At 35.8% G+C, this 27,891-nt stretch overlaps 1 long non-coding RNA gene across 1 annotated transcript in view; it reads left to right on the top strand.

Moving 5' to 3' along the window:
* LOC138711589 (uncharacterized) overlaps positions 1–25,384 on the top strand; it is a 59,408-nt gene extending 34,024 nt beyond the window's left edge. The window contains exon 3 of the long non-coding RNA XR_011335402.1: positions 25,262–25,384. This is a non-coding gene — a long non-coding RNA (uncharacterized lncRNA). The remainder of the gene's footprint in view (positions 1–25,261) is intronic.
* The last annotated feature ends 2,507 nt before the right edge of the window (positions 25,385–27,891 follow it).

Raw genomic sequence — 27,891 nt, 5'->3', positions numbered from 1 at the left:
AGTATTACCACATTTCTTCCTTCTTTAAAATTGTTATAATTTTCATTGTCATTTTCCAACTCCATAAATGGGACTATCTGTGGTTAATCACGCCCTAGAGCATTCACAAAGATCATTCTCTGCGGTACTTTAAAATTACTGCCAAAGGGAATTACAGTGAAGTGATGACAGTGAAACTGGGAGTGACTAAAAAAACCAGCACTGAAATAGCCATTGACAATTCTACTTAAACTCATACTTAGTTATCTGTGGAAGGTCAATTCTCTTGCCTTGAAACCTACATCGTCACCGAATTGCCAAATTTTACAAACTTAGGGCAGTTTTGTCATAAGCGTCAGATGTATAAAAATTGTATCGTTTTCACTGCTGGCGAATAGCTTACGTTTGGCCGACAGCTCTTCATTCTGGCAATTCGGTGATTAATAGAACAATTGTCAGCGTGTAAACAGTGTGAATGGTTTGATGGCGTGTCACAGTTCCACTTGTGTTTGGATATTTGTTGACTGTCTAGCCATTGTACCACCACCACCACCACCACCATCACCATCACTACTGGTGCTGTTGCTACTGCAACCACCACCACCTTCATCACCACCTATATTTTATTCTCTCAGCTAGGCATTACTCCTATATATACAGTAACTTGACATATTCTGATCCCTTCTTCCTTCAGGTCTGCCTATAGTAGGATGACCAGATGCCCTCTTTGTCCGGACATGTCCTCCTTTTTAGGCCTTTGTCGGGGTCCGGGCGGATTTAAAAAAAATCAAGAAATGTCCTCCTTTTCGTAATTTGTATGCCTGGTATTTTTAAATTATCTGATTTGACGCATTTTTCAAATAATTTGCCTGTAGGTGGCAACAGCATCGACGGATATACTCTTTGCCAACGATCATAACTCTCTTTGCTCCTCTTTGTTATAGTCGTTGCTCAGAGGTAGCTAGTAAATCGAGAAATCGAGGTGCGAATGTAAATCTAATTATATATTCTTTGTCCTTTTTAATAATCAGGGCCTATAGTTTCCTTGACTTTCATATGTAGCTACATAACTGTAAAATCATTAGGCCTATTAAGTTTTTTCATAATTATTCTTTTATAAAATAGATATTAACATACTTTTAAGTAATTGTGATATAAGCCTTAAGGCCCATAACGCACTATACTGAGAAGTATGAACTATGTAATATGTGTGGAAATTAACCCCTCTTCTAACTCGTTGGTGAAGACAGCAATGCTGTTGTCTTCACAGAACAACGAGGAATATGTTGCTACACAGTGGAGCCATCTCTGTATGGACAATTAAAACACGAATTTTATTATACCATACGGGAGGCAGTTTGAACAAAGACCTTGTATATAATACTATACAAGGTCTTTGGGTTTGATATGCTCTGGTAGAAATAAAGTTACATAAAGTTGAACATCTGACTTTCTATTACTTGTTCAATTTCATTCACGTAATACAAATTTTATAGGCTACAATTAGGTTAGGTTACCTGTGGGAGCGAGAAACATAGATGGTGGGGTAGCTATGTTTTCAAAAAATCGTTAGTCGACAAATGTCAGCTATGCCTTATTTTGAGCGTTACTCCGTGCTAAAGGAAAGCATTTTCCATAGCTCACGAATGCATGAAATATTTCTTGCTGTAGTGTGTTACAGGCTTAAAGCTGTACGGTAAATATTTTGTAATAAAATAGATATTGACGTAATTATAGTATAATATAGGCCTAAGCCTAAATCTATGTACGTATTTTCTATCCTCTTTTTTCGAACAATGTCCTCCTTTTTGAAGCTTTGTGTCCTCTTTTTTATTGATGTAAATCTGGTCAACCTAGCCTGTTGTTATTTATTAGTCTATCTTCCCAATTGCAGTCGTCAACTTCTCATAGGACTGCCTGTGTTCAGGTATTAGTCATGTGCCTTCTTTATCTACAAAAAATTATAGGCTAATAAATACCCTTTGAGTATCCTGTGGCATTATGTTATTGGCCTACTCATCGTTATATGGAATTACTGAGGGAGCGATTCTGTCTGAATTTTTAATAAAAAGTCTTTTCGACTATGTTGTGTGTGAGTTGTCGTTCTAAATGTTTTCTTTAATTCTAAGTATAATATTAATCTTTTCCTTATAACTACAAATATTCAGACTCTTAATCTGCATTCCTTTTGTTGTTAAAAAAGGTATTATCTATGATTGTAATCTTTGTAGGAGCTTCATTTCGATCACCGAATTGTGACATAGTCACTTTTAGTGAGTATCCCTGTCTCACAACCATACAGAAATGTTGGTACTATCTTGACATTGTAAAATTTAATCATAGCCTGCTATTCTTTCCAAATTTTCCTTTTAGTTACTGTCTGCTGCATCTTTACAATTGCTGACCCCTTTCTGCTCATAGACCTATCTGCAGTTGATTATTATTTAGTACTTATCTGTCGTCAGAATTAGTGAACCTTCTTCTCATAAGTCTGTCTGCAGTCAATTGTTAGTCGTCTTTTTTATGCATCTTCGAAATTGAGTCCTCGGTTTCACCTCACTTCATCCCCGTTTGGTCTGATTACCTGGTTGGGTTTACCGAGATTTTCCCCAGGCGAATCACATCTTAAAGCTTCAATGCTAATGCTAATATAAGATCTATGGAATACAATAAATGAAATGAAATTAAAAAATTAAATACTAATATCTTCGGACAGGTCTGCTTGCATTCAGGTATTGATAGTTTGCCTTCTGTATCTTCATAATTTCTGACTTTCCTTTCATAGCCAAACCTACTGTCAGAGATTATTTTCTGCTATATATTCAGAATTGACGAGTTTCTCTTCAGATATGTCTGCATACAGTCAACAGAATAGTCATTTTCTTGCCTTATCTTCGGAGTTGCAAACCCCATCTTCTTATAGATATCAATAATTTTCTTGCTGTATCTTTACACTTTGTAACTTCCTGTTATCATATTTCTGCCTAAAGTCAGGTACTATTATTTGTGCATTTCGAACTGGCGGATCAAGGTCACGTACAAACGTACAAATCACGAACGAGTCACTGAACTGAAAACTGTGAACTGAAGCACTGGTAATCCCGGCTGTCCCAACTGACTTTAGTTTAAGAGAATGGTTACCCCACACGTGAAAAATGTAGTTCATTGCTTGGCCTTGAGCTGCCAGTTCGAAATGCACAAATAATAGTCGTTCGCCTTCTGTATCTTCAGACTTGGCAGACTTCTTCTCCTGGCCTGGAGCATGAATTAGTCGTTTTCCTGACTTTTTCATAATTTCTGGCTATTCATAAGTTTGGCATTTCTTCCTGTCTGTAGTTTAATGCTTTGCTTTGTATTTTTATTTACTCTGTTCTTTGAAGGTAATGAACCAAATTATATCTTTGTGTCTACAAATCACATGCCAGGAACTGCCTAATGGTGAACCCAAAAAGATTGATCTCTTATCTATGAATATTTTAAGTAATTGTAAAGGGTCACCGCCAAACCCTATTCCCCAGTCACATTGTATTAGAAGTGATTGCCATCAAATGCTTGAGGATCCTCTCGAGTCAGTTTTAATATTTTCCTTATGGTTTGATAAGATTCACGTGCCGTATTTGTTATAGAATTTACGCTAATATTTGAGAATTTAGTTAATGAAATATGAAATCATAATATCATAGCATTGCGCAATTTAAGAATTGGCCTAGTAAGAGAAAATGGTCACTTCAAAACTAATACCGGTACTGAAGTTAGAGAGAACTGTCATAGTTATTTGTTATATCGTTGACTGAATGACAGCGACTTGTTATCCAGACGCGAGATTAATAATTTTCTTACTAAAAATAATTACTTCCTGTTTAACAAAAATGTTGATCCCAGGCTGCTATTAGACGTGGGGTTCAATGTGGTTGGTTTTTTTTCCGAGGCTTTCTCTAACTGCAAGGCAAAGGTCACGCAATCTCATGGCGAATTCTCTGAGCCATGTTGCCAAATATCGTCACTCACTTGCCACTTTCAACGACACTATATAGGCCCTAACCTCGTAGTAGTTACCCAAACGATTAATACAACAAACATAGGAACATGGAAACAAACATATAGTCTACTTGTATCACAAAATGTACTTCCCAAAATTCGTAATACGTGAGAATCCGGATACTATGAAAAGACTTTCGGTCGTAACATAAAGTAAGAAAACCTTTATTCTGTATTCAAGTCTATTACAAAAGTATTATTACGTATTACAGAAAATATAATAAAATACCAACACTGCAAACACTACATACAAGAAATTCTTTTGTTAATTTTATCCTTTTCAAGCGTTATAAAACTATTAATTTAAAATAGCATGTTCTGTCACATTACAAACTAGGGTATATTATATAATAAAACTAAATGGTCTTGTGTGAATATTTGGTTCAAAGTACACACATTGCAGCTACCAAAAATCGATGAAACCACTTTTAAAAAAAATTCTGTTGTAACATAACTACACTCATTAAGAGCTGCAATAGGGACTGTGCTCTTCCACAAATTCAGCTTCCAATTTATTTCGAGGGTGTAACAATGTGTATGATAATGATTTTATATTTTTATGCTCGACCATACCGAAATGTAGTAATTATACACCTGGTAGCAGCCCTTTAATGGACCTCATTAAAGTATACCTATTCATTGAAGTTCAGGTGTTCCACCAATCAGAAAATATCATTGTAGCAATATGAAAGCGCAAGTATAGATTATTCTCGGATATGCAATCGAAAGACAACTAGCGAAACGTCACGGAGGCTGGAAATCCAATACTGTCGCAGAAGGTTATGTTCTGTTACTATAATAATTAGCGTTAATGGTAAATAATATTCAAATAAATTCAACTTGTCATCTCGTTTTTCAACGTTTAAATCAATTTCAAGGTTATATCAAGATTAATGTTTATTTTACTCTCTAGATTATATCAAGGCCAATGAAATTTGTTTCTTGGAAAAATCGATACTTTGGTGTCTGCGCACATCTCACAATTTACGAGATATTGCACAAGGTCAGTTCCGCTCCCCAGTCAGATAAGAATAACATGAATACTTATGAATAATTTCAAGTTAGAAATATGGTCGAGCATAAAAAGTCGTATGAAACATGCCTATAATTGTAATTATGACGCTCGTATGAAAATTATGAAACTCGCGCTCGTTTCATAAACATACTCGCGTCTTAATTACTACCATTATAGGCTCGTTGCATAATGTACTAAAGTACTACCATTAATTTTACTACTTTTGCTATTCCTATTATTTCAATGTATATTTCACTTTTGGTAGTGTGGTAGAAAAGGCCTCATGGCCTTAACTCTACCAGAATAAATAAATAAGTAAGTAAGTAAATAAGTAAATAAATAAATAAATAAATAGGTAACTGACATATTTCGCTGGCATCACTTTCATTCAAGCGATAGATAACTAATGAAGTTGATAAAGTACCGTAAAATAACCAATTAAAATAGTATTGCAATTTTAAGTTCTTAAGATGGAATTTTGGACATTCGAATGTCGGATAGAGTTCAACCGTTTGGTCGCTTTTATCACATTTCTCACTGTGGTGACGTTTCTTGGTTAATGTTTATTTTCAAGCAAACAAATGAGATGTGAAGTTGCATTATCCGGAAATAAATTGACAAAGTGAATAGTTTTGAACGAAATATTTACTGCATCCTACTCTACAATGTACTTTTTTTTTTACAAAGTATAGTTAATGTTTTGTTGTACTATTTTTGTGCTGTTGATTCATCTTTATTTCTACTAGTCCTTCGCATATGTACACACGTAGTTTCTTATATTGATGGAAAAACTACGTTGCGCAAAGATACCACTGGAGTTAGAAACCATCCTGAGCTTGAGCATCTGTTCTGTCATTACCTAATAAAACTATGTGGCCACGCATCCATGATAAACAGTTGTTTTTATTGCACACCTCATTTTTTCATGAAGTTCAGAGCAAGTGGATTTGAATTATATTTATTGTTTATAGAATTGACTGAAAATAAATTGTTTACGTATTCCAGACAAAATTGTCGAATTTTTATAACTTACAGAGGCTCAGAGTTTTTAAAAGCAAACTGAGGATATCTTACAGAAATACGGATGTAGGCACGAGGACGAACTTGTGGTTCCCTGCGTTAATTATGATCGTCTTCATTGGTTAGACCATTTTCTCTCTTCAGTCTTCAGTAGTTAGTAAGATACAAATGTCACGACTGATATTTCAAACGATTTTGGGGTATGCTAAATTTCTGTTCCGATTGATTTGTCACCAAAAATATATTATACAATAGCCTCTTCGGACGCATTTTTATGTGTCTTCTCTAGTTACTTTGTAGCTGATATTTTTTAAATAAAAAAAAAACATTTTAAAAAGTTTCAAATTTATCAACTTTGAAGCATGCATGCAAAAATTTCCTGTGTCTGTTTATCGAGGTTCCTAGCACAATATTTGCCTCTGGTTACGAACACTGACAGTCGTAAACTCGTTGAACCTTGCTTTGAGAATATAAATTAGCTAAGTCACTGAATCAGGCTTTGAACTGCAAGTAGATGACGAGGTAAGTGCTGACGGCTCCGCCCATCGTGCAGAGCAGCGTGAAGTCGATGTTGAAGAAACCGCAGGCCGTGAAGCAGATCTTCCGGTGCAGCAGCTGCTGCGAGAAGAGCTGTAGTTCTGAGGAAAAGTCGGCTCTCAGCGGATGTAGGAGCAGCAACTTGTGGACAAGAACTGACGTATGGGTCGCCTCCATGCTGGCGTAGCGGCATGATCCTGTCATGAAGAGAAGCTTCACTATGTACATCGTGGCCCAGCAGAGGAACAAACTCACCTGAAACGGAAGGAGTAGTCGTCAATCAGATAGAGGCTGCTGAATCTGCGTCAAAGCCTACCACTCAATCGATCCCTTGACTGCCAAAAGACCTCAACGGCTAAGATAAGAGCTCTGTAAAGAAGAAAAATGAGTAGTTTAATTTTATCATTGTAAAAGCTTAAACAGAAAGTAGGTCTCGAATTATGGTGTAAAAACTGTTTTAGAGAAAACAAATTGTCAATATTTCTGGAACCAGAAATAGTTTTGGGCATATCTCTGTGCACAGCGTTGTCTCCTAAACATTGGGCGAATAGGATGTAGAGAAATCAACGCTGTAACTCGGCTTTCGAACGAACCGCTCGCAGGCTCCGGTTACGCAAATAACGTAGATTATCTGTGACATGCAGGGCAATATCACTAGTTCAACACACCACAAATTAGTAATGTAAAATGTTAGTAACAAAATAATAATAAAGTTGGAAAAGATTTACTCTCCTAAATCAAGACAGTGTATGCTGCAACTGTCTGCCATTTTATTCGAAATATTTGTCCCAACGGTTGAGAAATTACGCATGACTTACAGCTGTTCTCGTTGAGAAATGTTTTCTCTGATACTACATTCGAGGTAGGTGAATTATTTTTATACGCAATGCCTTTACAGTTTCCCAAAGATAGAAGTTAGAATGGATTAGGTCGGGAAAGAAGTAACGTCAATATAATCCATTTAATTGTAATTTAGTGAAAAATCAGAGCCAACCAAAATGATTATGGCGAGATAATTATGAATATTTGTGTGCAGAATGGTAACCAGGATTCACTCCTTGACGACGAAGACGATGATGATAAAAATTATGGTTTATTTAACGACGCTCGAGATTATATCAACGTCGCCGGTGTGCCGGAATTTTGTGCCAGTAAATTTACTTACATGAGCCTGTCGCATTTAAACACACTTAAATGCCATCGACCTGGGCTGGGATCGAACCCGCAACCTCGAGCTCAGAAGGCCAGCGCTATGCCGACTACGCTACTGAGACCGATAACGATGATAATGATTATGATTATGACGACGTTAAAATAAATGTAACGCATAGTATTATTTGATAAGATTTTATTTAGTTGCATTGAATCCTAATAATATATGAAAGTATTTATTTACAAATATGACCCGAACCATCTAGTGTTAATTAATATAAGTATGAATGACAGAAACAACGCAATAATTAAAGTAATTGTTTCTATTTTAAAAAAGAATAAAATAAAGAAATTGGAATTTAATTAAATTGACAATTATGGGAATCGCATTCCTGAAAAGTAAATTTACTGTTTGTACTTGATATTCTAGAAATTGATGTTCATTGATATTTCTGATATATTGATAGGTTATGGTGTTGCTAATTGATTTGTGCAAACATATGCGAATCATTAGCGACAAACAAAAGTGACAATATTGCAATTAATGATTGGTTTAAATTCAACAAAATCTTACACGCCATTGGTATAAGTGGTGGTCCGCTTACTCTTTCACTTCCCATAAAGTGTGAAATATTTCATATATACACAAACTGACAATTACAAGTTAAATTACATCGAAGGGGACATCTTATACACGTAATGTATTTTTTGTACATGAAATAATTTTCAAAATATTAGAGTCAACTTTCTTTTTTTAAATGGGAACCAACTATGTTTTGTATTGTAAATGTTGCGTTAGCTCTGTCTGACAACAACTGGCTACTTTACTGACTGTTTGAATGTCACCGGTAAGAGTAAACATAAGCAATGTCTGACCAAGGGTCGAACAGAGGGAGGACAATTCTGTTTGGAGTTGTGCGTCAATACTCCTATGTCTCACTTCACCATGTGCAACATTTCCGTAGTATTAACATGTACAGTACATTGTGATTGTCATTTAATTGACACACAACTATAACCAGAATTGTCCTCCCTCTGTTAGATCCTTAGTCAGACATTGCTTATGTTTACTCTTACCGGTGACATATAAACAGTCAGTAAAGTAGCCAGTTGTTGTTAGACAGAGCTAACGCAATATTTGCAAAACAAAACATAGTTGGTTTCCATTAAAAAATACGAATAAAATAATGATACTCTGCGAGGGGAATGCTCCATCACTACATAATAAAATAAACTTGGAACAAGACACGTATTCACATGCAGTGGAACTGAAACTAAAACCATAATGTAACTATCACAATGCAAGACTGATTTTATCGATGTCATTTCTCTTCCGACTGTACTCTTGAATATCATTCAAGTTATCTCGTGACTTTTCCTGTCGCCCGCTCTTCCTTATCGAATTGTTTCGTTCGCATTCCTATCGTCGGTAATCCCTGCTTGAGAGACCTATACAGGAGCGAAGTAGTCTTAGGAATTTTGAATCAACCAAGTAATGTGCGTGAGACTGTCCTCTAAAGGAAACGTCTATACTCGAATTAATAGAAAAGAAGGAAATATAAGGTTAAAGAAATCTTTTAACATTTTTTGTTCTTGCCATTGTCACTATTGAAATGATTTGGACTTCCTGATATCCTAGAAGAATTGTGAGTGTCATGTATAATAGAAAAGAAGAAAATATGAAGTCAAAGAAAACTTTTAACATTTTAGTTCTTACCATTGTCACTGTTGAATTGATTTGGACTTCCTGATATCCTAGTAGAATTGCGAGTGTCATGTATAATGTCGAGGTGGCGTCGACGAAGGTTCCGGCCACGTCGAAAAGGAGTGGAAGACCGTAGCACGAGTCGATGAGGTATCCAACGTCTGCTAGATAATCCTGTGCTATTCTCAGTTCCTTCAGTCTGATGCCGAGAAATAAGGACGATGGAGATTGTGATGAAGTCAACGTCAGCGGCGGAACGAATACTTGTCCCTTGTTAATAGTGTTCCTTGCACTACGGAGCACAGATTTCAATTGTTTGTTAAGATTGCGCAGTCTGTTACGGAGTAGTAGAACTAAGTCCACAAACTGGAGTACCATTGTTAAATTGACGATATGGAAAGGATATGTTGTCGCAAAATAAATTATCGATAAGTTCGTTATTCCACTTTTCCATATGAATCCGTCGTAAAGGAAAAGTGATGATAATAAAAAACAGAAAATGATAACTTGGACAGACAAAAATGTGTGCATCTTCGTATAAACTTCGGATGGATTATCGAAAATTTTCGTATCGACGTAACTTATTTTTCTCAAAATATTTTCTACTTTCTTACGATTTGTTATTCCACACTTAAGCAAAGAGAGTGACGCTGTGATAGAAAAAGTACAGATTTTTATTACATCTATTGCTATTACTAACGCTACAATGTTTTCTCCTTGAAATCTGTTATATATAGAAAAAGAGGAAGATACTACGATGAAAGAAAATATGATAAATGTGTACAATTTTTTGGAAAACTGACAAACATTTTTCCTTCTTTCAATTCTGTTCTTATCACAAACGGAAGTTCCATTTATCGAAATAGAAGATATTCCTATGAACATTGATGCGAAGTTGAGAGGTCTGATGGAAGTACAAATGTTCTTCATAGTTACACCGCTTTATATTGCTCTTCCCACTTAACGATTTCGAGATTGTTGTTCGAATGTTCCCGTGCAGGGTGAAAGTGAATCGACTGGAGTCTGTTGAGTCCCTACAGTATCCGTGGATAATAAGGAATCAATAGAAATAAGAGGAATTAGTTGTTGCGCACTGGCGGTGCGTTGTTGTTCTGGATTCTCTTGTTTACCATTTTGAACAAAGAGTGATTATGTTGTCAAAGAAAGGAATCCTGAAAGCTACACGGAGTTTGTGGGTCACTGGTTTTTAAGTGAAAGTAAATAAATATGAAAGGTATTCATTGGATGGTTCAGAAAAGAGGGAAAAAATAATTTAACTTATAAATACTTAACTCTACGTATATGATTTTGTATCTGTTTTGAGTTAGTATTCAAAGAAAATCTTAATAATTAAATTTCACATAATAGAAAGGAAGATTTCTTTCATAGCTACTTAATCAATAGTTAACCTAACGATAAAAGGAATACAAAATTCTTTATCACGAATTTTCCATGATTAGATAACCTTTGAAACTTTCAAAATACCTTTCATTATTCATGATTACACATTCGGCGTTTAAAAGTCCACGTCATAAGTATGTCAGATTTCCTCTTTACATTTTACACATTTTACAGCAATTCAGTTACTCATCATGTTCGTACTAATGATATTGCTTTTAGCGGTTTTGTTTGAAATGTTACTTAAAGGGCACATAAATAATACAATAATCTATTGTGCATGCAAATATTAAGATAATTTTTTGTTTCATTCATCGTACAATAAAAAAATACTTTATTTTAGATAAAGTATTGCCACACTACAAACGATAGATAGGTAGGTAGGTAGGTAGGTAGGTAGGTAGACAGATAGATTAGAATTAGAATTAGATTTAGAATTAGAATTAGAATTAGAATTAGATTTAGATTTAGATTGACAGACAGACAGATTAGATTAGATTAGGATAGATAGATAGATTAGATTAGATTAGATTAGATTAGATTAGATTAGATTAGATAGATTAGATAGATTAGATAGATTAGATTGGATTGGATAGATTAGATTAGATAGATTAGATTAGATAGATTAGATTAGATAGATTAGACTAGATTAGATAGATTAGATTAGGTAGATTAGATTAGGTAGATTAGATTATATAGATTAGATAGATTAGATTAGATAGATTGATAGGTAGGTGGGTGGGTGGGTAGATGGGTGGGTGGGTAGGTGGGTAGGTAGATGGGTAGGTAGATGGGTGGGTAGGTAGATTGATAGATTGATTGATTGATTGATTGATAATAAATTATACAAACTCATGTACACAAGGTCCTTCGCACGAGCCCGTACGGCCATTCGAGCTATAACTATGCACAGTTTGAATCTTCAAAACGAAAATAATATCTACTAATAATAAAATAGTGAAACAACAGTAATTATTATTACTACCGTTATCATTAATTATCACAATTACAACTAATCTAACTTCAAACCAAATTTCACTACAAACGAAGAAACAGTGGAATCAACTGTTCCGGTATATGTTAGCATAAATATGTTTTTGTTCTTATGTTCATTTAAGGAAATAATTTATTATCAAGGACAACAATGATATATACTATCTTTTCATAGGATGATGGAACACTGAAACTACTTTCCTCAAGAAGCAGCATGCTTCTTTTTTAGGTGTACAATTATATGCCTTTAATTTACAAACTATTTCGCCACTCTAATATAATATAATTAGGTAATTACGTATTTAAAATGTCATTATTGCTCGCGTATTTTTTTTACAGTGATCATCTATAATATTTAACGACATGCGTTTGAACGTTATTCAACATGTAATAAAATTGTTTTCTATGTAGTAATATTACAAAGGCAATAAAATAACATTTTTTTTTCCTCTGACACATACCGTCAAATGAGATATACTGCCTGATAATAGTTGTACATATCAGCCAGAAACTCAATCAGAACTGTAATAAAATAATAATAATAATAAAAAAGAATTTTTAAATAAATGTGTCAACAGAAAGCTATGACAATAAATTCATGTGGTGATCAAGAAAGTGCAATGTCAAGGAAGTGTAGATTGTCTATAACCAAAGAAGTTTTTGAAAATAACCAATCGCAGGAACACTGATAATACGTAATTCTGTTTCAAGCTTGTCTTATTACGACCTAACACAAAAAAATCAAGTTCTTAAATTAACTTCACTTTTTGCAATTACATCCACGTGAGGTTATCTACTTTCTAGAACGTTCGCAGTAAAAATCTCGAGTTGGTCTCCTGGAGATTATTTTTTGGTACAGCAGTTTTTCATTACTACCGATAAGAACAAATGGGAATTGTGAAATGATGCAGTAAAACCGGGAGTGACCCGAGAATACCAGCACTGAAACAGCCTTGTCCATCAGCAATTTTGCTTGTAATCAGTCTTAATTAAGTTTGGAAAGTCAGTTCTCTTGCCATGAGCCCTACATCTTTCCTGATTATGTCTTTCGTCGCAGATTTCTTTACTGTGAAATTTGAAGAAGATAAGCCACTTTTGTTCTAAGCGTCAGAAGTATAAAAGTTGTATTGTTTTCACTGCTGCCGGATAGCGTACATTTGGCTAACAGCTATTTACTCTGACAATTTGGTGATCAATAAACAATTATTGTCTGCGAGCTGAGAGAATAAATGGTTTATGGGCGTGTCAGACTCTTGTGTGTCGATTATGTTTGTTTACGTTATGAAATTAGAGTGTTTGGCGTGTGTGTAGCCATAGTACTACTACAATAATAATAGTAACAACATTCCATTTTTGAGTTTGGTATATTTTATAATTTGCTCGCTGCATCTTCACAATTGCATATCTTTCTTCTCAGAGGTTTGCCTTCTGTCAGGTATTTGTCGCTCTATTATAAATAAACACTCCTCCATGAATGTGAATCTGCCTACAGTAATACAATGAAAGATGAGTGGAACAGAGAAAAATTCTCTCCGGCACCGGAATTTGAACCCGCGTTTTCAGCTCTACGTGCTGACGCTCTATCCACTACGCCACACCGGATTCCCACCGGATTTCTCTGTTCCACTCACCTTTCATCATATGATGACGCAGAATATCTGTACGAAAATATTATATGTACTTCGGTATATCATAATAATATATTATATGCGAAAAATAATCACTTAGTGATTTAAGACGGCGCTTACTCCGTCGGATCCCGGCCACTTAGTCACTCATAACGAGTGCACCTCTGCACATGCTCATGCGTACATCTATGACGCAGTGCATGAGGGTAGGCCACTAGAGGGAACCCAAGAGGTGGAACTTAAACTGAGAGGATTCGAGGATGTTTTATAGCATTGCAAATGAAAAACAATATATATATATAACTTTGCATCCAGTGTTCTGTAATGCAGAGAAAATCTGGTTGTTCCATATGAATTACATATGAAGTTAGATTTAACTTATTGCTTATGCACTGACTATAGTACATTATGCAACGAGCGTATAATGATAGTAATTGAGAAGCGAATTTCATACGACTTTTTATGCTCGACCATATTTCTAACTTGAAATTATTCAGATGTATACATTTTATTGAATTCGACATTGAAAAATGAGATGACAAATTGAATTTATTTGAATATTATTTACAATTAACGCTAATTATTATAGTAACAGAACATAACCTTCTGCGACAGTATTGGATTTCCAGCCTCCGTGACTTTTCGCTAATTCTCTTTCGATTGCATATCCGAGAATAATCGATACTTGCGGTTTTATAACGGTATAAAGCTGACTTGTCATTGGCTGAACACCTGCAAGCTGAGTTGTCATTGGCTGAAAACACCTGTACTTTAATGAGTAGGTGTACTTTAATGACATGCATTAAAGGACTGCTACCAGGTGTATAATTACTACATTTTGGCATGGTCGAGCATAAAGTATTTAAATTCACTGTCTTAATGTTCATCCTTAAAGAAGACGTGAAAGGATTAACAACATTATTATTCAAGTGTTTACTTTTACCACTTAATGGGTATAAAAAGTGGGATCCAAATCAGCATGAAAATACACAGAATAGATTTCCACGTTAAAAGATGAATATATCTCCGGATGTCTTGATTACAGTTGTGCAGTCTTATCTTCAGGAAATCTAGTTTTTTTTTTAAATTACACACATTTTCACTTTTTGTATCAGGAGACAAAAATGATATACATGATATAGGAGACCCTGTATTACAATCATTATTCTTAACAATAACAGCAATACGAGTTTATTTAATTTTTCATGCAACAACCACGGACCATTTTTGCTTTTCAACTGCGTTGTTGTTAGCAACCACACCAACTCCATTACCATCATTAGTTCCTGCACTAGATTTACCCACAACATTACTATTCGTATGCTGGGGGCAAGAGAACTCTTCTCACTATTTAATGTTTCGTGCCCAGTATCTTTTGAGAATTGTTAATAAAACATTTAAAATATTAAATATTTTGAAGAAAATATCATTAAATATCATAATGCAACACGTGAAATAATTTTTCAGCAGTCACACACTATATCACTGCTCGCAGAACTCAGCACTGCTTGAGTTGGATTTGAAGTCGGATGTCGGGCAGAATTCGGACGGATTCAGGCAGGTGCATACCCGATCGTCTGCGGACCCGGCTTGGTAGAGTCCTGATCCGGCTGGGCCGGTACTCGACTAAGTCGGCAGATGCCGACCTCTATAAGGAAACTACCTAGTTAGGGAACTTCCGTGCAGGTGCTAACTTCCGATCTAGAGAAAACTAACGTCCACATTGTCAAGAGTGTCATTAATAGTACTCTACTGTATTTTATAAATTGTTGACTTCTTCTGTCTAATGTCTATTAGCAGTGAATTGTTAGTTTGTCTGCTGTATCTTCAAATTACTGATCATAAGTCTGCCTGTAAAATATTGCTGAGAGCATCACACAGCTTTAATATCCACTTGTGTTATCAATAAACCTCTTATTATGAATATTTTCTTCGTTGAAATCAGGCATTTCCAACTGTTGACTCCGTGACGTCACACTTATCTGCTTTTAAGCTCCTTGAGAGAGGAAGCTTAGCTGTAAGAGCAAAGAAGTAGGAATGGCAGTGGAAGGGATGGAGATATTTAAATAGCGAAGACACAACATTACCCTCCCTCACGTGCTCTACTAGCTCTGCTCCGAGAGGGGAAACGCGCTTCGACGTCAAAGGTTGGCCAGGTAAAAATGACTGCGATCAGGTGTGGGCTTCAACCCATTTTTCGTTGATACTGAGGCTTTCTCTAACTGAAAGGCGGATGTTAGGTAACCTCATGACGAATCCTCGATCTGATCTCGCCAAAATATCTTGGCTTCATCACCAGTGTCACCGATGCTAAATAACCATAAGGTAGATACAATGTTTTTAAAAGTAATTGAAAACAAACATATACGTATAGCACTAAATTAGTTCTTTTATTTTGCGCAACATTTGGGGACCCAGAGCTAGGAATAAGACGTCTTAGTACATAAGAATACCTTAACATTTATTCACATTTAGACCTGTTACAAAAATAATTATTACCTATTGCAAAAATATAATTAAACATGAACAATGGAAACACTGAAAGCAAGAAAAAACGTTCGTGACTTCTTGTTCTGAAAGTTTTATAGAATCAATAAATTCAAATGAACATATATCGCATCACAAGTAACCTGTATTATTTCAGAGTGAAGCAGGAATAGATCTTATTTGAAGAACTTTTACATCAAGATACATAAATAATATTACGTTTGACATAAGTTGATGAAACCACTTTTCAAACTTATATGTTATAACATAACTGAAATAATTAATATCATCAATGGCGTCTGCTAGGTAGCATACACTTTTCAGAAGTTAATAGTATATTCTATTTTTATATGCACATTTTTGTGCGGTTTATTCTTTTGTGGATAATTGTTTATTCCTATATTTTATTCATAACTTTCTTTGTTTCGTATTCATATAAAAGAGTATGTTTTTTCTCGTTTCCTTACGTGCTTCAGTTTTTATCGTTCTGTGAAGGACATCATAAATCATCTGAAATTCAGATACATTTCTTATTTTAATAATATTCTATTTCATATAATTTATGCAAACACGTGCAGGTATAAATTATTTCGAACCTGGGCACTGGTGTAATTAATCCCGGTAAAAATACTTACTCGGAAATCAACTCGAACACTTTGTTTCAGCTCATAGTGATGGATCCAGATTTCGAGTCCTGTAACGATGTGTGACGAAAAAATATCCCCTTAATTTGCGTAAGGCTCCAGAAGCTCAGAAACTAATGATTTTCCGAGTGTTTTTTTGCTCGTCTGTCAGCACTTTCGGTACCCACAGGGTTGCAAACCTTCCTGTAATGATGACAATCAAAGCTGGTTTTCCAATGCTTACTGCATCACAGAGTTCATGTGGTGTGAAACGGTGGCCTCCTTTGATGAGTGCGTCCATTCAACCCTAGTTGCATTCTGTCATTGCCGTTGCTGGCCGGCCGCTTCGAGGCTTGTCAGCAATGTCTCCGCTCTTGAAGTGTCTCGCCCAATGTCTAACTGTACTGACGTCTACAGTACTGTCCTGATACATATTTCCTAGACGAGTATGGGTATCAATTGGATTAATTTTCTCCATAGTAATGAATTCAATCACAGACTTTTGTTTTATACGGACATCGGAAACGTGCACCATTTTGAACAGCTATTGTTTCGCTTTCATGTGACATACCGTATTGTTGCTCTGTTTGGTGAAACTAGAGACATCTTGTGGCCACTAAATGAAATTGGCAACATTATGGATCGCCAGTTAAAAAGAGAAAAGGCGGCATCACTTTCAACCAACGTATACAGGAAATTGTAAATCATGTGATTGTTTTAGGGAAACAAATGCACTACACAAAGAAAAATAAATAGTCTGTTAAGCGCCGCTTAATAAAGCCACAGTCTTAGTATATTTACAGTCACGAAGCTTGATTTGTTGAGGGCACTAAGAACAATAGACTGTGTTGAGGCGATAGTAACGATCCTGGTGGTTAGCAACTTTCTATGGATGCATATTCCCTACGTATTGAGCTTCGTGACTGTATATACTAGACTGTGATGAAGCTACTGAATTTATCCAACACTGACAGAGTTTTTGGAGAAACGCGAATGCGTGCTATCCACTGCAAAAATGTTTTAGTATGAACTGTATTGGCTATAAACTACGGAGGACTAAATTTTGCACAAAGACGAAATTTGGGCATCAAACCATCATAATCATTAGACTATTCTGTGTGATACAAAACATTTTGAATTAAATAGTCTTAGTTTGATTTTGATTTTATCTAAATTGTGTGTTCCTGATTTTAGTATCCTCACAGGCTAAACCATTTGGTCTATTCTCTCTTGAAAATGTTGAAGCTGATATTTTAACATTTCTAGTGACGTCATATAATTATTTTTCGAGTTGGTTTAAATGTGAAAGCTTCATATGATATTCTGTTTGGATTCGTTCTTTCAAAATAATTTCTCTGTTTCCTGTACAGGCTTTTGTTCATAATCCACACAAATTCACAACATATGAAAAATAAGACGGTTTGTTAGGTGATGCGAACTACATCTCCCAACTCAGATCGGCTGGATCATTGCTCTGTGATGTCTTCCCTCAAAGCTATCGTGCTATGTTTTATAAACATCTGCAACCAGGGCTTTGAGTGTGAGAAAAAAGGGATGACAAGCTACCATTTGAATTATATAGAATTCGCGCACCTGATACATTAGTGATAGTATTGATAGCATTGTAAACTATTCTAAACACTGACAGATATTATAATTCACGAAAATTAGGCTATATATTGACAGTAGAATTCCTATGAATACAAAAACAAATTACTGCCTAGCAACTGCGATGACACAAAACACATATCAGCTTGTCTTTTATTTCTTGTATTAGCACCAGTAGATAATCTTCCTAATATTTTCCATATTAATTGACGTGACATAATGAATGATACACTGTAATTTAAAATTTTTAACATGCTAGAGTACCTCACAACAAATTAAACTCTTTGTTATTCCGCATAATCCATGAATGAGAATAATATTTAACTACACTGGTATAAATATTGTGAAGGTACACCCTGTATCTCCGCCCTAACATATAAACAGAAGTATTAGCACGCATATATTAAATCTGAACTTAACCTTTTCTTCTGAACTACTCACTTTACAAGCCGCCACTGAACTGTACTATCTTGTCTCTACGCAATTGCTGTGCTACCACAGTCTAGTATATACAGTCACGAAGCTTGAGTTGTGAGGGTGCTAGGAACAATTGACTGTGCCGGTACTATTTCGCATTGTCTGTAATGAGGCGATATTAGCGAATCTAGTGGTTAGCAACTATCTATGGATGCATATTTACTACGTATTGAGCTTCGTGACTGTAGATACTAGACTGTGGTGCTACTCTTCAGTTGCTCATCTAAATTGACTTTGATCTGGTGTCATAGCAGAATAACCTGCTGATCAATGTCCTAAATTCTTCCATTTCTGAGTTCTGATGGAACATGATTGGGCACTCTCCTCTAAGATATGTTCTAGTAGGAATTCTATCAAAGCCACACGGATATGAATGTAGCAGGGAACTTGAAATTTTGGCTCTCTGCATTATTGATCATAGTTGTCATAACCATAATCGTTGTTCATGATGTATAAATATACGAGTTAGTTGGCCCTGTTCCCTTTTAGTAGACGATAACGATGTTCATGTTGGTATTTCCAACTATTCTTGGGGCATCCTAAAAATTATCTCCCGATTTATTTGTTCAAGAACATTTTATGATACTCTGTACAGACTCTTTATATGGGAACATGGCTCTACCAGTTATACTCGTATGTAGCTGGTGAATTTGATAACAATTTTACCTTCAACTTAGTAACATGTGCAATCGAAATCCTAGCAAGAGTAAAAACATAAAAACATTGTCTACCTGTATTTGGCCAACTTGCTAGCATTATATTTGCCTCCGGCAACTATTACGGGCATTGCAAGTCGTAATCTTGAAGATTGCTTCTGTGGGAATAGAAATCAGCTAAATTACTGAGTCAGGTTTTGAACTGCAAGTAGATGACGAGATAGGTGCTAACTGCTCCAGCCATCGTGAAGAGCAACGTGAAGTCGATGTTGAAGAAGCCGCAGGCCGTGAAGCACACCTTCCGGTGCAGCAGCTGCTGCGAGAAGAGCTGCAGTTCTGAAGAGATGTCGGGCCTTAGCGGGTGCAGGAGCAACAGCTTATGAACGAGGACGGACGTGCGGGACGCTTCGATGCTGGCGTAGCGGCATGACCCTGTCATGCAGACCAACTTCACTATGTACACTATGGCCCAGCACAGCAGCAAACTCACCTGGAAGAGTAGTCCCGGTCAAATAATTGTCATGCTATTCTCAGCATAATTAGCCTGTTATTATTCGGTTGAGAAGCTTTTGTCAAACCTGAAAGTCAGTGAAGAATGGATAGAACGGAGAAAAATTCTCTCGGTACCGGATTCGAACCCGAGTTTTCAACTCTACGTGTTGACACTTTATCCCCTAACCCACACCAGATTCGAGTTCCGATGCCGGATTGAATCCCTCTGTTTAAGTTCTACCTCTCTGTTCCTCCTTTGGTGGCTTACCCTCCGGCATCGGAACTTGAATCCGGTGTGGCTTAGTGAATAAAGCGTCAGCACGTAGAGCTGAAAACCCAGGTTCGAATCCCGGTACCGGAGAGAATTTTTCTCTATTCTACCCGTTCTTCACCATATGATAATGCAGAATTCCTGTACGGAAATATCATATGAAGGGTTCAGAACTATAGTGGGCCAAGCGTCATTTGCTAAAACCGTAAAAAACAAGGGTTAAAATGAAGTTATTACCATAATTCAATGGAAACATGTAGCAAGTAATATAAAGTATACACATTAAAACTAAATGATATGTCAATCTTCAATAAACTATGATATTCACTCAACTTTAACCCTTGCTTTCTCCGTTTTTAATAAATGGCGCTTGGCCCACTATGACTCTGAACCCTTAATATATACTTCAGTACATCATAGTAATCTGAAAGTTAGTAGGCCTATTTATAAAACAGTTATATTACCGGTTGTTCTGTATGGTTGTGACTCTCACTTTGAGAGAGGAACAGAAGTTAAGAGTGTTTGAGAATAAGGTGCTTAGGGAAATAATTGGGACTAAGAGGGATGGATTTATAGGAGAATGGAGAAAGTTACACATCGCAGAACTGCACGCATTGTGTTCTTCACCTAACATAATTAGGAACATTTAATCCAGACGTTTGAGAAGGGCGAATCCAGAAATGCTTGTAGAGTGTTAGTTGGGAGGCCGAGATGTAGATGGGAGAATAATATTAAAATGGATTTCATGGAGGTGGGATGTGATGGTAGAGACTTAATTAATATAGCTCAGGATTAGGATCGATGATGAGCTTATGTGAGGGAGGCAATGAACCTTCGGGTTCTCTAAAAGCCACAGTAAGTACGAGTCAAAAAGTAACCTTAATAATTTATTGTTCTATTAATTGTATATGTACAATAAGACTACAAACACTTCATCACTTTTCAACCTAGTCTCCACTACGTTCAATGCAAGTGTTCCTGTTATACTATGTTGAAAAATGTTGAAGTGTTTGTAGTCTTATTGTACATATTCAATTAATAAATCAATTATTAAGGTTACGTTTTGATTCCCTCTCGTATGATGACACATACAACTCTGTAATAATAATACTAATAATAATAATAATAATAATAATAATAATAATAATAACCATTAATTTATTTCTATATAATCTGACATTGTTGTTTAAAATTTGTAGCTATGTCATCATCGTATTGTCTACTGTCAGTTTCTGTAGATAAAAATGAACATTAAATAAGAAATTACTAATCATCTACAATTGGCAGTACTTACCACTAGTCCTGTGGCATTATCAGTGACTTCCTGGTACCCCAGTACCACAATTAGAACTAGATAGAAAATGGTAGTGATGTCGATGAACGTTGCTGTGGTGTCAAACAGGATGGGTAGTCCGTAGCAAGACTCCACTAGAACTGCGACGTCACACAGGGTGTCGTGTAGACTTCTGAATTCTGCGATTCTCGAATGGATGTTCTGGTAAGGTGAAGATTCCGAAGGCTGGAACCACTGCTCATGGTCATAGCAGTGGCTACTTCTAGGAGCCCCTATTCTCATTCTAAGATTCTTCAGAATAGATTTCAAGTGGTAGTTCAAGTAAAAGAACCTGTTCCTGAGTAGCAGTACCAAATTGATAAACTGAATCATCATTGTTACGTTAACTATATGGAACGGATAAGTTGTGGTGAAGTAGAGAACAGAAATATCTTTTATTGCATGCTTCCATACCGAACCATCGAATATCAGGAGGGAGGTCAGGCAAGAGTATATAACAACTGTCTCTATAATCAGGATCAAGTACATTTTTCTATAAACCCAAGGAGGATTTGTCAAAAGCATCTTATCAGTGTAAATTAGTTTCATGAGAATAGATCTGATTTTCTTTCCGTTTAAAATTCCACATAATATCAGCACTGTTGTGGAAGTCGCAGCAAACACGCTTATCTTAGCCACGTCACTTGCAATTACCACGAAAGCGATGCTCTCATGTTTCAGTCTCTTATAAATCGACAAAATGGCGCACAATATCACGATGGCCATCACTGTAACAGTCTGTAGTACTTCACACAAACGTATGAGAGTCAATTTATCAATTTTATGATCTTTCGGTTCAGAAGATACATGGCAGATAGAAATTGGCAATATCCCTAGGATTCTTGATACATAAAACAAAGGTCTCATGGATAAGAAAAGGCTATCAGCTGACAATGATGGTTTCTTCATGTTATAAAACTAGCTTGAAGAGGCAACACACAATCTTGGTGTCTTCTCGAGGTAGAATCTAAAAGAAATAAATATCAGTAACATCTTCGAAGAGCTGCCTCTTTTTTCCTAACAATGAGGAATTCAGTGGCATAACTGCGCCTAGTTTTGTGTCTTATAACTGTTGTTATTGATGAATAGTTGTGAGTTGTTAACAGCTTGTTAGGTGTATCATTACAGCTTTATAAAAAGATGCATTATCCACAGTGTTTGCTATGGAATGACAATGGCACTGTATGTTTTTATAAGGTGTTTTGAAAGGCTTGTCTTGCGCTCTCGGCTTATCAAGAAGACATCTTCACCTGCAAAGCGCGTGGTATATATTTGTTTACCTTGAGCTAAGTTCAGTTTTAATTGACAGGTTATTCATGCTTGTTTCTCTTTTGTTTCCCCTTACTGAGCAAAGTAATGAGAAAGTGTCATTTCACCTAATGGTAGTGGAAGATAGATGTTTCATGAAATAAAATAGAGATATTTTTATATAAGCAGTAGGTGCGTCTGGCAATTAATCTTGAGCTGCGCTAGGGCGTGGGTTTGATTCTAGTTTGAGCTGAAAGCCTTGCTATTTTTTGCCCCATCCCAAAACTTCACATTAGAATATAATAAGGAAACATTTTTTCCCTATTCTTCTTATAGCACCATATAGCCTGCATATGAGTTCTCTTCTAAAAATATCCATTACGTGCAGATGTTGCCCCAAGGTACAGTGTCAGTAATCAGTACAAGTATTACACTGATTTTTGGTCTCCTAAGTTGCAGACTTTTCGCAATAAGTGACGTACGTGGTTGGTTTCTCCATCGTAATATTGCTGTGATTATTTTCCTTCGACATTGTTTCATTATGTTTCGTGTCTTCATTTAATGGACTTATCAACTGTCCCTCATTTGTGACTTTTAAGTCCAAAACTAGCCCAGTGCTAGTGAAATGATTTAAAATTCCTTTTCTTGCCAGGACGTGGTATTTATCTTTGCTTATTGTACGGTATTTACAGCCATATTTATTTCTGTCTTCAACGTAGGTGTATATTTTTTACGGTATTTACAATCGTATTTATTTATGTATTTATTTATGTTTTTTATTTATTTATTTACTTATTAATTAATTAATTAGCCTAATTTGTTTATTCATTTATTGACTCACTCACTCACTCACTCACTCACTCACTAACTCACTAACTAACTTACTAACTTACTTACTTACTTATTTATTTATTTATTTATTTATTTATTTATTTATTTATTTATCTATTTATCTGGTCCGGAAATGACTGAGTCGAAAGTTATAAGCAAAAATAGTTGTGTGGAAGTGGAATTGTAATTTGGTCCCACGTACCCTCCTTCCCTTAACCTTTGGAACAGTCGTGGAAAGATGGTATGGGTCGAATGTCTCTTACGTGGGTACTCAACGGATACAATCTGTGAGCTTGTCTACTGTTCCCATTGGCTCAACCGTATTCGAAAATCAGGTCTGCTTATTCCGCTCTCGTGTATTCCTCCATTTCACTAGGACTGATCGACTGGACACTGCAACTTGTACACATACACTGCTGTCTACAGACGTGCATATCAGGACCAACCGTGTCTGTTACACATTAGGCTATTTGCATTGCTTTAGTGTAGTTTCCTGTCCCCACCCCTCAGACAGCGCACTGAATGGAATACTGTAAGTACACAACGTAAACAACGTCAGATGAATATAGTATGTGTAAGATGTACAGATAAATACAAGAAATAAGGTGTACAGAGGAATAAAATTATTTCATTTCCACACAACTATTTTTGCTTGTAACTTTCGACTCAGTCATTTCCGGACCAGGGTTCCTTATCTCAAATTGATACATGTGCCCTTCCCTATCATCCCTGAAAGTTTGTAACTATAGCCCGGAAACACCCTGCATATATATATAACTTCTAATGCATGTAAAAAAGAATATCACTAATCATACGATTATAGAAGATCTGCATCACTATGAAACCAGAAATACTGATCAACTAAACGTACCATTTATCAGGTTGCAAAAACACAATCTAGCTATGTAATTACTGCAATGAAAATATATAAGATACGTACAAATATAAAAGCACAAAATGAAAGACAATTCAAACTTCAGATTAAGAGATGGCTACAAATTAATCCTTTTTACAATATGAATGAACTTTTTGAAAATGATGTATTTTAGTTGAATTTTATTATTTTTTTAGTTTTTAATCTTTTTTATACTGACACTTTGTATTTACATTATTACATTGACGAGGCCTCTTGTACTATTGTACCTTAAGGCAAATAAAGAATAAGAATATGAATATTTATTTTTGTATGACATTTACTAGCATTTTTATCTATTGCTTTAATATACATCTTTCTTTTTATTTAAGCTTAGGGTATTATTTTACAATCATATTTAGAGTTTATTTCTTTAACATCGATCATTATCTTTGTTCTACTGTATTTACAGCCTTATTTATTTCTTTAGTATAGAAATTTATTTTTGTTGCTCTAAGATATTTAGATCTACAGTCATATTTATTTATGGAACATGTATCTTTCTTATGTGGGAAATAGTAGACCAATAGCCAACGTTTTATACATATTACAGGTACTCCACTTAATTGAACGTATGTCGGTCTCCCTTGCTTATTATATTGCATCGTTTCTTTCTGATCAAGCTATAGAAAGAACAAGTACCGGTACATAAATAGGCTAACTTCAAAATTGATTAACGTTTATTCCTGCAGTTGATCATGTCTCTCATATTGTGTTAGTTTTTTTTTCTGTTGGTAGGTAACGGTTTTGCGTTCTCGTATGTACTACATTATTAAGTTAATGTGTTGTTCCATCTACTCTAGTACGAAATCCACGCACTATGTTTTGTTAATGAAGTACTGTGATGTAATCTACAGGCCAACGATGGAACTATGTTCGGGAGTTGAGATTAAAAGTTCAACCAAGAGATGGCGGGGAAGTCTTAGCTGTGAACTTCTGTCTCCGTAAGCTGGTACAGTGCGGGAGGTCCAACGATTCCGTGAGTACAAAAAACTCTCTTGTATTTTGTGCTTATATTGTACGCTTTTTGTTTTATGTTCATACGTGTAGGTGTACTTTTCAGTGAAGGCTTTCACAGACTTTGATAATTAACGTCCCTACTAAAAAAATATTGTTGTTCATGGAATAAGTGAAAGTAAATATTTGCATGAAATGAGAAGTTAGTTGTCACTGAATATAAGAAACTAACAGGGAATTGTATTAGAGTTTTATCATTCTATCTCGTGCAGATTTAAATTGTCTATTAGTATGGACTAAGATACCTTAGAGTCAGTTGCAAAATTGCTCTAAATCAGCGTTTCTCAAACTTTTTTGAAGTGAGGACCACTTTTTAAAATCAGAACAGTTCCGCGGACCACCTTACTCTTGTTCCCTTCGAAAGCAAATTTATCATTTTTGTAGCATATTTTATACCAGTATAGTTATATTTTCAAACAAAATTAATTAATTAAAATTCATTTAATTCATTTAATTTTATATTAACTAATTAAGTTACTGTTAATGAAAAAAAATCATTTTCGTTTTTTAATAAATCAAGGCTATTAGACTTTGGATAAACTTTAACTTATTAACTAAACAAAATAAATAAATGTTAGTACTCACATTAATGAGATGTTTAAGCCTGCCGATTCTTGCACAGTTATTCTATATTTGGATGTATGCTGGTAAGCTTAAGTCGGAGATCGTTACATACATCGAGTCGATTTCGGTAGCCTACATTGTTTTTATTACAGTTAGTGATGAAAACTCTTTCTCACACAGATACGTAAAAGCAAACTGAATTATAATCTGTAAAGCACCATTGTACAGTTCACTATATTCTCTTTTCAATTGTGATGAGGTCCAGAAATTAACCATACTTTCCGCTTGAAATTTCATTTTGTGTCAGGTGTCATTCGAGAGTTCAATTAACTGTTCTCTTTCACTCAAATGAAAGTTTATTTTCAATATTGCAATCACGAACCCATGAATATTTGTCGTATCAACTTGGAAAATAAGTTTCAAATTGTGACCTCAGAGTTTCGAGATGCAAACATATGTCATTGCACAATTCTTTTCCAATAACGAAATCATTTTCAACCAAAAAAGGACTCCAGGGTTGGAAATAGTGAAGAAAATGCCATGTATTACGAAACTGACCCACAAACCAAGTTTCCTCTCGAACATCTTTATTTTCTCATGCGCATTGAGGAAATTCAAATAATTACTGTACCTTGTAGAGAGAGATTTAGTTCGTTTAGTTTTGAAAATACATCTGCAAGATATGCCAATGTACTTAGCTGATGTGCAAGGAAAAGACGGCGAGAAACACTACGTTCATAGTGCTTTAAATCCCTCTTTTGTTGCTGAGAGTAGAGTGGGAAGTCGGTAGACAGATAGGGTAATAAATTTCATAAAATATCAGTACTGGGAGAAAAAGTGAAAGGAGATTGCCATGTATCATTTCCAAACTCTGAGATTTTCAGCTATAGTGTGATACGCAATTCGTTTCAATTTTATTTTTTCTTCTATCCTTTTTGAAGGACCACAAGGGCAGACCTCGAGGACCACAGGTGGTCCGCGGACCATAGCTTGAGAAACGCCGCTCTAAATAAATCATGATTACCACAGAAACAACAGCGGTACAGGAAATCCCTATCAATTAGAATATATACAGTATACTTCTTGGAAAAGTAAATACGGTATACTTATTAACCTCTCTATTATGAATACAGAGAAAGAAAGGTACCAAATCTCATAACCTTATTCCTTTGCTGTGTTCGTGCCAGAGAATCAGTCCTATTCCGAGGCTTATTTTGAGGTTTCGTAACAAGCTGTTTTTTTTTTTACCGTGATGGGTTATTAGCCCTTCGTCCAACCCCCCAAGCTGGAGGACCACCCCTCATCGGCTGTCCGCGACTGCTTATTCAATATATTCACAGCTACCCTCCATATCTGGAGGCCGTCTCCTCGATCCTCAGTGCCTGTTATTATTCGGTTGAGAAGCTTTTATCATCCAGTCAGCTGTCAAAAAATCTGAAAGTTAGAATTTATGAAAGATTTATATTACCGGTTGTTCTTTATGGTTGTGAAACTTGGACTCTCACTTTGAGAGAGGAACAGAGGTTAAGGATGGTGTGTGGATAAGCTTCAGGCTTCTACCGCGTTGTCTTGGTATTATTGGCTGACGTTTCGACCGCTGCGTTGTGGCCATCTTCAGAGCAGTTGTTGGATAAGGAAATAGTCTGCCAGTACTTATATATATATTAGTCTCGATGGGGGGAATACTTGCTGTGATAGGTCGTAAGTTCTCCTTCTGGCATCTGATTGGTCCTACGTGGTCCAATCCGGTTGAGGTCTGTATGAAGGGGAGTACTATTTCCTTAAACAACAACTGCTCTGAAGATGGCCACAACACAGCGGTCGAAACGTCAGCCAATAACACCAAGACAACGCGGTAGAAGCCCTGAAGCTTATCCACACACCATGTACACCAGCTGCGGAAGCC

The sequence above is a fragment of the Periplaneta americana genome, chromosome 13 (genome assembly GCF_040183065.1).
Source record: "Periplaneta americana isolate PAMFEO1 chromosome 13, P.americana_PAMFEO1_priV1, whole genome shotgun sequence".
Lineage (NCBI taxonomy): Eukaryota > Metazoa > Arthropoda > Insecta > Blattodea > Blattidae > Periplaneta > Periplaneta americana.
This window is presented reverse-complemented; position numbering and strand designations above follow the sequence as displayed.